The sequence below is a fragment of the Somniosus microcephalus genome, chromosome 16 (genome assembly GCF_052327205.1).
Source record: "Somniosus microcephalus isolate GS21.2 chromosome 16, FLI_Smic_1.0, whole genome shotgun sequence".
Classification (NCBI taxonomy): domain Eukaryota; kingdom Metazoa; phylum Chordata; class Chondrichthyes; order Squaliformes; family Somniosidae; genus Somniosus; species Somniosus microcephalus.
In genome coordinates this window covers 57948477-57961970 of record NC_141002.1, presented here as the reverse complement: position 1 = coordinate 57961970, position 13494 = coordinate 57948477, and the positions used below count along the sequence as shown (strand labels likewise).

General features: G+C 45.1%; 1 long non-coding RNA gene across 1 annotated transcript in view; it reads left to right on the top strand.

Annotated features, from left to right (window-relative positions):
- Positions 1–8286, top strand: part of LOC147106209 (uncharacterized) — a 50396-nt gene extending 42110 nt beyond the window's left edge. The window contains exons 3-4 of the long non-coding RNA XR_015081387.1: positions 4830–4897; positions 6910–8286. This is a non-coding gene — a long non-coding RNA (uncharacterized LOC147106209). The remainder of the gene's footprint in view (positions 1–4829; positions 4898–6909) is intronic.
- The last annotated feature ends 5208 nt before the right edge of the window (positions 8287–13494 follow it).

Genomic DNA, 13494 nt, shown 5'->3' with positions numbered 1-13494 from the left:
GGTGCCTGTGGGTGAGACATGCAGTGACGCGGTGTGTTCTTCCTCCTCTTCTTCTCCCGCCTCACTCTCAACGGTGCCCACAGGGACAGGCTGCTCTGGTGCTTGCTCATTATCTGAAAGCATAAAGGCACAAGAGGCAGGTTAAGGTGAGAGGAGGGGGGCAGGAAGGGAGAAATGCATGCATACAGCATGATTAGCTGGAAAGTGCGAAAGGCTTGTGGGGTGAGAGGTAAGTGGGATGTGAAAAGAAGGAGTAGGGATGAACATACAGTTGTTGTCCCCAAAGGGGTCAACGTTGCCGGCGGCCACGGTGCCCACCATCTGGCGCCCAACAATCTCCAGCACTCTATTCTCCACCTCAGACAGTGGTTGGGTGTCAGCTTGTCCCCCACCTGCTCCATCCTGTTGTGAGCCACCTTGGCCTGCAAGAGAAAGGAAAGTGTGTGAGTGAGTGTGGAGCAATGTGTTTGGGTGATGTGTCTGCCATAGTTGAATAGCTGTCATTGTGTGCAAGGTGTGCAAATAGGGTGTGAGTTTTGGTAGGTAGAGATTGTTGGTAGGTAGAGTGCTGGGGGTGTGGTGCTTTGGCCAGTGTGTGCAGACTGTTGAGGCATTGACTCACCCTGACCACCTGATGTCGCTAAATTTCTTCTTGCACTGTGTGTGGGTCCTGGGGACCACAGTGCTGCCCGAGACAGTCTGGGCAACCTCCCTCCACATGGCACGGAAGACTTGCAGCATGGGCCTCCTGCCACTTGTCGGGTAGAGCAGCGCCCTCTGTCTCTCCACAGTGAAGACCAATGCCTCTAATGCTTGGCCCAAAAATCTGCAGGCCCTCTCCCTGGGGCGTGGATCTGCCATCATGACACCTGCTTGAGTCATCCAGCTGCTTGGGCTTGGCCTGCTCCTGCTTGCTGACACAGGTTCACAGCCAGCAATGCTGAGAATTAGGTTCTGCAGCATGAATGAACCTCCCCTTTAAGAACTGGAAAACGCCTGTGTCAGTAATGACTTGTGATGAGACTGCACCTGATATTGAGCTAGGCCATTAGCACTTGATTTAGCAATCCAATCCTTTTTGTGCAATGAGACTGAATTTTACATGCAATGTGATTCATTAGCGCCTGGCACTAAATCTCAAACTTTTCTAAAGTTAACATCCATTCTTGGGCTGTAATGAATTTCTCCTCTATGGTCTTTTGAAATATTTACTAAGAACTGAGTCATTTTAAGTAAACACCTAGATACAGAAAGTAATTTGAAAGTTAAAAGTAATAAGTTCAATATTATTTAAACAATTATTCTACTTCCAAATCTGTAATTAATTTTCCACATTTTATATAGAGGCAGGGCTCGATTTTAACACCTGGGTGAAAAGTGCCCGTCGAGGTGTGCCAGCAGGCAGGCTGGGTTGATTTTAACAGCCGGGACTCATTAACTTGCCACTTGCCGACCACAATAGTCGGGACATTGGCTGGAAGCAGTTGCCTGACCATTAAAATCGGGCAACAGGAGTCCGCTGTGGGGACTGAGGGATATGGTCTGCGGCATAAGATAAGTGCTCTGATAGGGCAACCCCGATTGGAGGAGGAAGCTTGAGGCAAGGGAGGCCCAATTTTTCCTTGTGCGGCCCAGAGAAGCATTACTACTCCTCTTGATCGATAAGGAAACTAAAAAAAAAATTAAACTTACTTTGCTGGGCCTCTTCTGACCCTGGCTGCTGTTCCCGGCAGGTTTGGCCTGTCAAAAAGGCCACCGCTGCTCCCCTACTCAGGCCTCAGGATAAAATGACAGGTCTGGCCCCAGTGATGTCACCAGAGCCCAATCTGCACACTTGAAAAAGGAGCCCATCAGCTTGGGGCAGGTGGTTTTGCAGTTGACCAGATCGGGGCAAGAGGAGTGGGTATAAATACCCCCACCTGGTTTCCGGCAGGCAGGGCGAGTCAAAATTGAGCCATGTTTTTATACTATTAATATATTCTTGCGAATATATAATAGTGAATTATAAAAATCTGGAAATCAGTTCCAAATTTGAATCTGTAATAAGGACGATACAGTTTCTATGATAACCTATATGACATTGCATCTTTGGAAAAACCTGATAACATATTGATAGCAAAAGATGACTAGAAATCTAAACAACATCCCCCAAATTGCCCTGCACAAAGTATTGATCTCCCTCTCCTCCCCAGCACTATTTTCTCTAGAAACAGACATTTCAGACTCTTCCTCATCCTCAGCTACATGCTTCCCTTTGGCGACATTATCTGCAGATGTGTGGTCAGCTTCCATATTTACACTGATGATCTCCAGTTCTACCTCTTCACCATCCCTCTCAACCATCTCTCATCTTTCAAGTATTCAATATTGGCAATGTAATATCCATCTTTTTGCCCTCTTTCCAAAACCTTGAAACAATTTCCTCCGACAGTGTCCACAACAGATCGCCCATCAGACTGCTTGTCCAATGTCCAGTCTTGGATGAACTGCAATTTCCTCCAGTTAAACATTAGGAAGACTAAAGCCATTGTCTTCAGCCCCCGCCAAAAATTCCATACCCTTGACACTGCTTCTGTCTCCCTTCCCAGCAATTGTGTCTGTCTGAACCAGACTGCTCGCAATCTCAGTATCCTACTCAACATCAAGCTGTGCTTCCGATCCCATGTACTTCCACCTCCATAACATCGCCAGCCTCCGCCCCGCCTAAGTCCATTCTCTGTTGAAACCATCATCCATGCCTTTGTCACCTCCAGACTTAACTATTCCAATGTTCTCCTTGCTGGCCTCCCATTCATCACTCGGATACTTAAGTTCATCCAAAACTGCTGCCCGTATTCTATCTCACACAAAGTTCAGCACACACATCACCCTGTGAACATTAGCTCTCGATCGCCCAATGCCTCAAATTTACAATTCTCATCCTTATGCTTAAATCCTCTCATGGCCTTGCCCCTCCCATCTCTGTAACATCCTCTAGCCCTGCTACCCCTGCTGAACTCTCCGTTTATCTGATTCCAGCTTCTTGTGCATCCCCTCTCTTCATCCCACCATTGGCAGCTGTGCCTTCTCTTTTTAAGAAAATTCATGCTTAAAGGCTAGGAAGTGAATTTCAAAACATGCCAGTTTTTTACTTGCTTAGAATAATGACATCATTCCTCTGGACCAAATTATGGAAAATAATGGGTAGGGAAGTCATTCCTCATCAACATAATTTTGGAGCCTCTAATGATATGCCTAACAAAAGCCACCAGCAGCACAGTTCAATCACAAAACGCAGCCTTGTGCGATCAACTGGTGTGAATAAAACCTAGGATTTTAGCAGCGACAGATATTCCAACAAAAAGGCTTGAAAATATTGCAACAGTCTAGAAATGGTTAAAAACTATTGTCTCGATTTTAAAATTCTCATCCTTGTTTTCGAATCCCTCCATGGCTCACCCCTCCTTATCTCTGCATACTCCTCCAGCCCCACAACCCCTACCCCCCCCCCCCCACCCCCCTGAGATATCTGCGTTCCTCTAATTATGGCCTCTTGAGCATCCTTGATTTTAATCGCTCAACCATTGGTGGCCATGCCTTCAGCTGCCTAGGCCTCAAGCTCTGGAATTCCCTCCCTAAACCTCTCCGCCTCTCTACCTCTCTTTCCTCCTTTAAGACGCTCCTTAAAGCCTACCTCTTTGACCAAGCTTTTGGTCACCTGCCGTAATTTCTTATGTGGCTTGGTGTCAAATTTTGGTATATAATACTCCTGTGAAGCGCCATGGGGCGTTTTACTACATTAAAGGTGCTATATAAATTCAAGTTGTTTTTGTCTTGTTGACACCGCATTTGATGGGCTGGCAATCGAGAGAGAGAGAGAGAAAGAAATATTGTCATACAGATAGGGAATGTAATTTTGAACTAAAGGTTTTTTTTAAATTAGAACCGTTCAAATACATTTGTAAATCCACAAAAGTAATTTAGATTCAACTTGGTTCTTACTTTAAATTAACACAGACATTAATTCTTCCTAAAATAACTACTTCAAAACTGTTCAATAGTATCAGCAGTATATACTAAATTCTCAAAAGAAGAAAATGAATAACAACCTTGAAATAGTTTGGATTTGAACATATACCAAACCCACTCAACTTTCTTTTTAATGTCTCAGCCATTTTATAAAGTTCAAGCAACACAATGGCTGCTCTATTGATTTTTATGAAGCATTTGAACCGAGTGTTAACTGCCTGAGTACCACAAAGTTATTCTTTCCAATTTAAAAAATGTTATTCAATTACAGGAAACTTTTTTTTATCCGGCACTGACGGGACCGACGTGGTGCCGGTTCATCAAAAATTCCGGATCACCGAGCGCTATAGTAAAAGATACGAGAGCTGAGAGCTCCGTATAAAGCAACAAACCCTGTGCTTCAAAACAATGGCCACAAGTTGCAAGCGTCTCTGTAGCTTAGCAACAGCTGCAGCCACACCCTTGCACAGCAACACATGGAGGAAGGCAAGTAATAAAAGTTACCTGAACCTACTCCTGAATTTTGCCGGTTAACCGACATTTCCGGTTATTTAGGTGCCGGTTAATCAAAAGTTTCCTGTACCACCATTCTTTGTGCTATGCCAAAGAGTATTATCCTGATTAATATTCAGCATTCATTTCAGATGATTTGTATTTATATTGCCTGCAAAGAAACGTTTCATGCTGGCAATATCAGATTAATATCTGGAGTGTGCTCTTTACAAAGTCTTAAGGAAAGGTTGGGGTATATTAAAAGCCGCATTTGCACTATTCTATTGTGATAATTGTTTGTCCAGGATTCAATAATTTTTTTTTGCCAGGGACAGAGCTGAAGCACATAGATACGATTATCTGCACGCACAGTCTGAATTCCTCAGCTCCTTTCATGGTAAGACAACCAGCCACAAATGTTTTAATGGTTTCAATTTCATATGATATATATTAAACAGGAATCTGTATTTCAATAATCTCAGTTACAGACACACATTTAGAGAAGAGAACTATAATAGTCAATCCTTTCTGTACTCATTCAAAACAAAAGTTACAGCTAAGAAAAGACAGCCAAAGATCACCCTGGGAGGACAGGACAGTGCAGTGAATTAATGCACTATCCTTCACCTTTAATACCTGAATTTGGCTAAACCTGCAGGATGAAAACATCGTTTTGGCTATAAAGGTCCTAAGTGAAATAACAACAGAAAATGCTGGAAAAACTCAGCAGGCCAGGCAACATCTGTGAAGAGAAAATAGAGTCAACGATTCGGGTCTAATCCGAAACGTCGACTCTATTTTCTCTCCACGGATGTTGCCTGGCCTGCTGAGTTTTTCCAGCATTTTCTGCTGTTATTTCGGATTTCCAGCATCTGCAGTATTTTGCTATCGTACTAAGGTCCTAAGTGAAATGAGTTTTGTCAGTTACAAGTCAGTTCTCAGCAAGGGGGTGAATGGCACAAAACAGTTCCTAATGCAATACCAATTACAATATTACTCACACAGGCCAGAAGAACAAGTAGCATATGAAGTGAAAAATATCACAAGTGTGTGTGTGTGTGGAGAGGGGAATGGAGGGGTAATGGCAGTTCGTTTCTGAAGTTGCAGCTAAAGAACATTGGTTGGGAAGAGCGCAGAGAGAAATTTATATAACAGCTGCTTGCAATGTATATGACTTCGGAGTGCTGGGCTCTGATACTGAGGGCTGGATTTATGACAATGTATATGACTTCGGAGTGCTGGGCTCTGATACTGAGGGCTGGATTTATGACAATGTATATGACTTCGGAGTGCTGGGCTCTGATACTAAGGGCGGGATTTATGACAATGTATATGACTTCGGAGTGCTGGGCTCTGATACTAAGGGCTGGATTTTCCCAGCAGAGGCGGGTTCGTTGTTTGGCGGGTTACCCGGCCCAATCAGTGGGTTCGGGTCTATTGCTCACCTCTGCTGACATCTTCGATTCAGCTGCATTTAAGGGGCCCATGTAGCCTTTGGATTTGAGTAAATTTCTGATGCTCCTGTGTGCTAGTCTTTGCGAGATGATTGCTCCATAAACAAAGGCTTCTCCCCGCTTTGATGATGGTTCCCTCCATGCTCTTGTGGAGGGAGTAAGACGGGGGAAGCTTCCTCAGCAAACCAAAGCAGCCTGGCTGCAAATTGCTGAGGAGGTTAGCGCCAGGTCTTTGTGTTCACACACCTGGGATCAGTGCAGGAAAAGGTTCAATGATCTGCTACGCTCAGCAAAAGTGAGTATAACATCACACTTACCTTCAATCTGCTTCCCATCTCTTCTCATCACCAGCACTCTGCATTGTCAACCTACTCCTGCACATCCCAACTTACCCTTACATCCCTTGCACCCTTACCCATCCCTCGCTCTCTGTATGTACAGAATCACTCCACCATTCTAATATGCACCCCTCACACTCGCTCTCACTGTTATGCAATGACAACAACTAACAACGCACAGGGAGGGCCCTTGGTATTGGCACCTCACTCCATCTTTGTCTCCCTCTAAGCATCTATGCTATGGATTCACTACACTCACTCCAACATTCTCGCTCAAACTCCACTTGTGTCCTCATTGCAGGAAAAGAGTGCCCACAATAAGAGGGAGAGGGGGAGGACAGGAGGAGGTCCACGTTCCATGGCGCATTTAATTAACGCTGAGGAGGCTGCTATCGAGATTGTCAGAGGTGCAGAGGAGCTGGAAGTGGGGGAGGGAGAGACGGGCACAGTAGAGCAAGCTGGTGACTGAATATATTTGCAACCCTCTCATTTAGATTTCATGAGTGACTGATATGGTATCTGATGTTCGTAGAGATTGAATTCTGATCATCTGCACAATGGGATGTGTCTGTTACCTAAATATCACATGTCTAACTCATGCCTTTACTCCCCCACAGGACCATTGAGAGCCCCCCTCCCCACTGTCCAGGAGGAAGAGCCGGACGACTCCTCAGAGGAACCTGCAGCCTCTGAGGGAGCAGCATCAGCAGAAATGAGCGCACCCACACCAGCGCAGAGACGCACACCTCGGTGGGTCCTTTGCGAGATAGAATAGCGTTGTCACCTGGTGTATCACAGCTCACAAGTGAGAATCAGCTGGAGGAAAGGATAGCAGTGGAGAGGGGGCGCTGGATGCTCCTAGCTCTGCTCAGCTGCATGTGAACACTGTGCCTCTGGGGCCATCCAGAAAGTGAGTGGTGCTGGAGCTTCAGGAACAATTACAGGAGGCTCTGACAGTGTTTGCAACCGCAGTAACTGCAAGTGTGCAGAGAATGGAGGAGTCCATTTCAAACATAAGCAATGCCGTGGTGCACGGGGGAAGTACCACGTAGAAGCACGCGTAAGAGAAAGTTAACACACAAATAGTCACAAGGGTAGTCACTTGGGTGTTTGATATAATACAAAGTTATGTTTGTCATTGTTATTTCAATTGTATTAAACAAATATGATGTCAAAGAATCAAAGAGTTGGCCTATGTGTGCTCAGAAATGGAAGTTACACAGTGAGGGGTCAGGGCGCCTTTCATCTGCAGTGATGGTGGGGAGAGTGACAGGAATGCAGAGTTTATTGTACAGATGCTGTATGGTATGTAATGAAGGTCGTGCAAATACTCATATCCATGTGCCAGCCACATGGGTTTGCTGTGTAAAGTTACGTGAATCTGGCATGTATCCCTTGCCCCATGGCCAGCAATGTTCTGGTGGCACTGGGACAGCCGCCTTTGCAAGGTCTTCCTCATCTGCAGCCTCATTCGGCTCCTCCTCCTCCTCTGAGGAGGAGGCTGTGCACTGAGCTACTTGTTCCTCAGGCAGCGCTAAGCCACGCTGCAGTGTGATGTTATGCAGGGCACAGCAGACCATGGTGATTCTGGACACCCTGGCTGGTGCGTACTGTAGGACTCCACCAGATCTGTCCAGGTATCTGAATTGCATTTTGAGCAAGTCTGTGGTTTGCTCTGTGATGCTTCTGGTGGAAAGGTGGCTCTCACTGTAACGCTCCTCAGAATCGTTTGATGGCCTCCTCATCGGTGTTATTAGCCACGTCTTTAGGGGATGGCCCTTGTCTCCAAGGAGCCATCCAGAAAGCTGGGTTGCCGGATTGAACAGTGGACTGCCGCAGGATGATCGAGTCATGGCAACTGCCAGGGAACTTGCCACCTACATGCATAATGTTCTTCCTGTGATTACACACCAGCTGGACGTTAAGGGAGTGGAAGCCCTTGTGGTTCACAAATACAGCTGGGTTGTGATGGGGTACCCTTATGGCTATGTTGTGTCTCCTTGTGTTCTTATACTATATACATTAAAATGAACTAAAAGTGTCTGTAGTTAGTGCTTTTACTTAGCTTGTTACAGTGCTGCCACATGGTGCGGAGTGATACAAGATGTCCCACACTGCACTGTGCACTGCCCGTGCACAGTGTGCCACATAGCAATATAACTACACCATACCAAAGTAGTTCTATACCAAAGTAGTTCCATTTAACGATGTGATACTATAACAATGTAACATCCCTCTTTCTCAAAAAACGAAAACATGAAATTTAACAATTTAAATTAACAAATATATCTAAACTATTATTATCAACTACAAAGAATCGTGAGTTTTTTATTCGCGATATCGCTCAGGTGGTTGGATGTTGTCCCTCCATCTTGTGGATTTGGTGGTGACCATTCCTCTCTGCGGTGTTTTGGTGTGTTCTGCTCTCATTGTTGTTGTTGCTGTCGCCTTTGGAGTTGGAGTGTGCATGCTCGTGGTGGTTTGGTTTGTAGCGCTTGTTTCTGGTGTTGTACTGCTTGTGGTAGCTGGTGTTGTCAATGTTGCTGATGTTGTCTGCTGCTTATCCAGTTCAGGTGAAGGTCTGATGTGGAGTCTGTTCCGTCTGTATTGGTTACCAGGTTCAGTCTCTACAAAGTAGGATCTTGGAGTATCAGCTTTTCCAATGACCTTGGCTGGATTCCAGGTTTTCAACACTGGGTCTTGCACATGCACTGATTGTCCATTCAGCAATTCTGGTAGCGTCTTTGCATGTTTATTGTAATGTTTGCTTCCTACGATTTGTGCTTCTGCCAGCTTTTGTCTGAAGTCCTCCTGGTCCTGGGGAGGATGTATTTTTGCTGGTAGTGTAGTCTTAAACTTCCTCCCATTCAGCAATTCCGCAGGTGATTTCATGTCTGCTTTCAGTGGTGTTGATCTGAGTGATAGGAGGGCAAGGTTTTGGTCTTCCCCCATCTCACTACTTTTGATGAGAGTTCTCTTGACAGTCTGGATCTGTCTTTCGATGAACCCGTGTCCCCTTGGGAAATGTGGGGATGAGGTTACTATTTTGAACCCATACTTTTCTGCCAGAGCTCCGAATTCACTCGATGTGAACTGGGTTCCATTGTCACAGATTACCTTTTCCAGGATTCCTTGTTCAGCAAACAAGCTCTTTGCAATCCTGGTGGTAGTTGTGGCTCTCAAGTCTTTCATCCTTCTCACAAAAGGAAACTTGGAATAGTAATCTGCCACTATGAGATACCATTCTTTATTGCACATGAAGAGATCTGCCCCAACAGTGTGCCATGGTCTTGACGGTATTTCACTAGGTATCATCTCCTCTTTCTGTTGTGCATTTCTGTATTTCTGGCATATACCACCTGCAGAGACCATCTGTTTGATATTTTTGTACATGCCTATCCAGTATACAGCTGATCTGGCTCTCAGCTTGCATTTCCCCATTCCCATGTGGCCTTCATGTGTGAGATGGAGAAGTTGTGTCTGCATCGTCTTTGGCACGATGATCCTCGATCCAGCAAAGAGAATATCGTCTTCTACTGCAATATCGTCTTTAATCGTCCAGTATTGACGAATTGTCGCCTGTACCTGCTGGATTCTCTCCGGCCATCCCTGTTTTACTTGTTGTGTGAGTAGTTGCAACTCCTCATCTTTGCTAGTCTCATCTCTGATTTGACTGAGCTTTGTAGGGGTAACATTCACTAGGTGGTGGATTTTTACTGTTAGGCCCTCCACCTCGTGTTTCTCATATGGTGACAATCGAGACAAAGCATCTGCTAGCACCATTTCCTTTCCTGGCTTATATTTAAGCATGAAGTCATAGCTTTGGATCCTTAGAAGTAGTCTTTGCAGTCTTGCAGGCGCTTTGCACAGATTCTTCTTATAGATCTGTTCTAGTGGACGATGGTCACTCTCTATTGTAAATCGCCTGCCATATAGGTATGTATGGAATTTCTCGCATCCGTACACTACTGCTAATAGTTCTCTTTCTATGTTGGCGTATCTCGTTTCGGCTGACGTCAAGGCCTTTGATGCGAAAGCTATCAGCTTTCCTTCCTGCACCAGAGCTGCCCCTAGTCCTCTGGTAGAAGCGTCTACTTGCAGAGTGACTGGTTTTCTTCTGTCATAATATGACAGACTTGTTTCTTTGCACAACAGTTCTTTAAGTTGTTTGAAATTCCTTTCGTGTGATTCAGACCACTGGTATTCGGCGTCTTCTTTCAATAGCTCTCTGAGATTTGTTGTATGTTCCGACATGTGTGGCATGAAAGAACTCATGTGTTGGACCAAGCCGAGGTAACTCCTCAGCTCTTTCTTGTCTTTGGGTAGTTTCATTTCAGCAATTGCCGCAATCTTCTCTGGATTTGGCTTGACTCCCTCTGGTGTATAAATCATACCGAAGAATTGGCATTCCTTGACTTTAACTATGCACTTATCTGTATTTAACTTGATGCCAGCCTTCCTGGTACTCTCCATGGCCTCATGTAGGTGCATGTCATGGTCTCTTTCATCTGCTCCATAGATCTGAATATCATCAGCTATTCCTATAGCTCCTTCACAGCCTCTGTATGTCTCGTCTATTTTCTGCTGAAAGATATCTTGACTGACCTTTAGCCCGAATGGTAGCCGCAGGAATTTGTAACGCCCAAATGGTGTGTTGAATGTTGTCAGTGTTGTTGATTCCTCATCCAACTTCACGTTCTAATATCCATTTCTGGCATCTAGTTTTGAGAAAACCTTGGCTCCTGCCAGTGATGGCGTAATCTCCTCTAGCATTGGGGTGGGATAGTGGTCCCTCTTTATCGCCTGGTTTAGATCTTTGGGGTCCAAACATATTCTGAGACGCCCGTTTGGCTTTTCTCGTACCACAATTGAGTTTACCCAGTCTGTAGGTTCAGTGACCTTTACGATCACTCCCTTTTCTTCCATCTCCTTTAGCTCACTTTCAAGCTTTGTCTTCAGCTTGATGGGTACTTTTCGTGGAGCATGGATAACGGGCTTTACCTCTGGATCGATGATGATGTGGTATTGGAAATCTCCGAAACATCCCACTGTATCATCGAAACATTCCGGATACATGTCTATCAAGTCTTTTTTACTCTTGATTTGTGGGCGGTTCTCCAGTGGGGTGTTGCTGTCTATCTTCAGTGGTGTTTCCGTCAGCTCGTGATGCACTGAGATCAATCTCAACTTCTCGCAGCTGTTTAATCCCAGGATCGCTGGCCCCTCAAGTGTCAGTGACACAGAACATGCAGTTGATGTTCTTTCTTTTATGTGTCCCTTTGATAAAGGTTATTCCGAGTTGTTTAATCTCACTCCCCCCGTATGCTGTCAGCGTGACATTACTTGCCTTTAAACAACCATTTTTCGGGTAGCCATCTTCTCTCAGGTTTTCGGGAAAGATCTGCTGGTACAGTCTCAATGGGAGAATGTTGCTCTGAGCCCGTGTCCAGCTTCAACTTTAAGTTGATGGTTGTGGGCCGGCCTTTGACCTTTTTTTGATTTGGATGATGGTGTGCAATTCTCTCCTCGGAGTATTTTCTGCTCTGGACATCTCGTGAAGCTGTATCTTTATGATTTCGATGTTTAGTGCATTGTCATGATCATCATCATCATCCTGCTCATCCATGGCATGGATATTGTGTTTCTTTCTCTGGTTCTGCTGTCCGCCTTTGTTTTTGATGTATGTTCCTTCTTTCTTCGTTCTACACCTCTTTTCCCAGTGGTTTAGTTTGCCACATGCATTGCAGCTTGTTCCATATGCTGGACATTTCCTCTTGTCTGTGTAATCGTGTGGTCTTCCACAATTTCTGCACGTTTCCCCCGTTGTCATGTGCATGTCTTTGTGTGTTGTACTTTTCTCTCACTGCATCCACTCTGTTCGTCTCAGAAGCCGTCCGCACGTCAGCCGTTTGAGAAATCAGTGTTTTCATTTGCTGCTTCATGGCTTCATGAGCTCTCGCAGTATCTATAGCCTCTGTTATTCCGAGCTTTTCTTTTCCTATCAGGGCTTTTTGTACCTCTACATGCGCTGACCCCCATATTAGCTGGTCCACAAGCCTTTCCTCCATTTCCTTAAATTTACACTTGCTGGCTTCATTTCTCAGCCTTGTCAGGAAATTGTCAGCTGTTTCACCGGGTTCCTGTCTTAGACTCTGGAATTTGTATCTGTGCATACGGTTATTGGACTTAAGCTCTAGATGCTTGCTGAATTTATCAAAAATTGTCACAGGATTTTCCTTTTCCTCTTCGGTCAAACTCCAGCCATTATACAAATCTAGACCTTTTTCTCCTGTCCACAACAGAATGTAACTAACCTTTTCCTCGTTGGTAGTATCCTTCAGGAAGCTTTTGAATGTAAGCTCACATTTCTGTTTGAACTTGCGGAATGCTTCTACTATATCGTCGGCTTCCCAGTTCATGAGGGGTTGCATTTGCACAGTCAGTGCAGTCATTTTAGTTTCCCGTACGATTCACTCTCAATCACCTTGTAAAATCACTTTTCGTCTTATTCGTAGTTCGTATAGCACAATTTTGTACTCACTTATACCGCTGCCATCATGTTGTGTCTCCTTGTGTTCTTATACTATATACATTACAGACACTTTTAGTTCATTTTAGTTAGTGCTTTTACTTAGCTTGTTACAGTGCTGCCGCAGGTGCAGAGTGATACAAGATGTCCCACGCTGCACTGTGCACTGCCCCATAGTGTGTCACATAGCAATATAACTACACCATACCAAAGTAGTTCCATACCAAAGTAGTTCCATTTAACGATGTGATACTATAACAATGTAACAGGCCACATGTATGCAGTCTATGACGCCCTGCACCCTTGGGAAGCCTGCCATATTTACAAAGCCAACATGGTAACACTTGCTTCATCCGTTGAGAAGTGGATGTAATTGTGCGACTTGGCAAACAGGGCATTGGTAACTTGCGTGATGCAACTGTGTGTGGCCGACTGGGAAATGCCGCTGATGCCTGCTGCTGATCCCTGGAAGGGCCCTGAAGGAATGAAGTTTAGTGTGGTGGTGACTTTGACAGCCACTCTGGGTTGCAGGTGTTGGTGCAGCATTGTGCAGATGTCAGCGACAACCTCTTGCAAAAGTCTCAGCCTCCTTTGGCACTGCTGCTCCCTCATAGAAACCTAGAAGATAGGAGCAGGAGTAGGCCATTCGGCCCCTCGAGCCTGCTCCGCCATT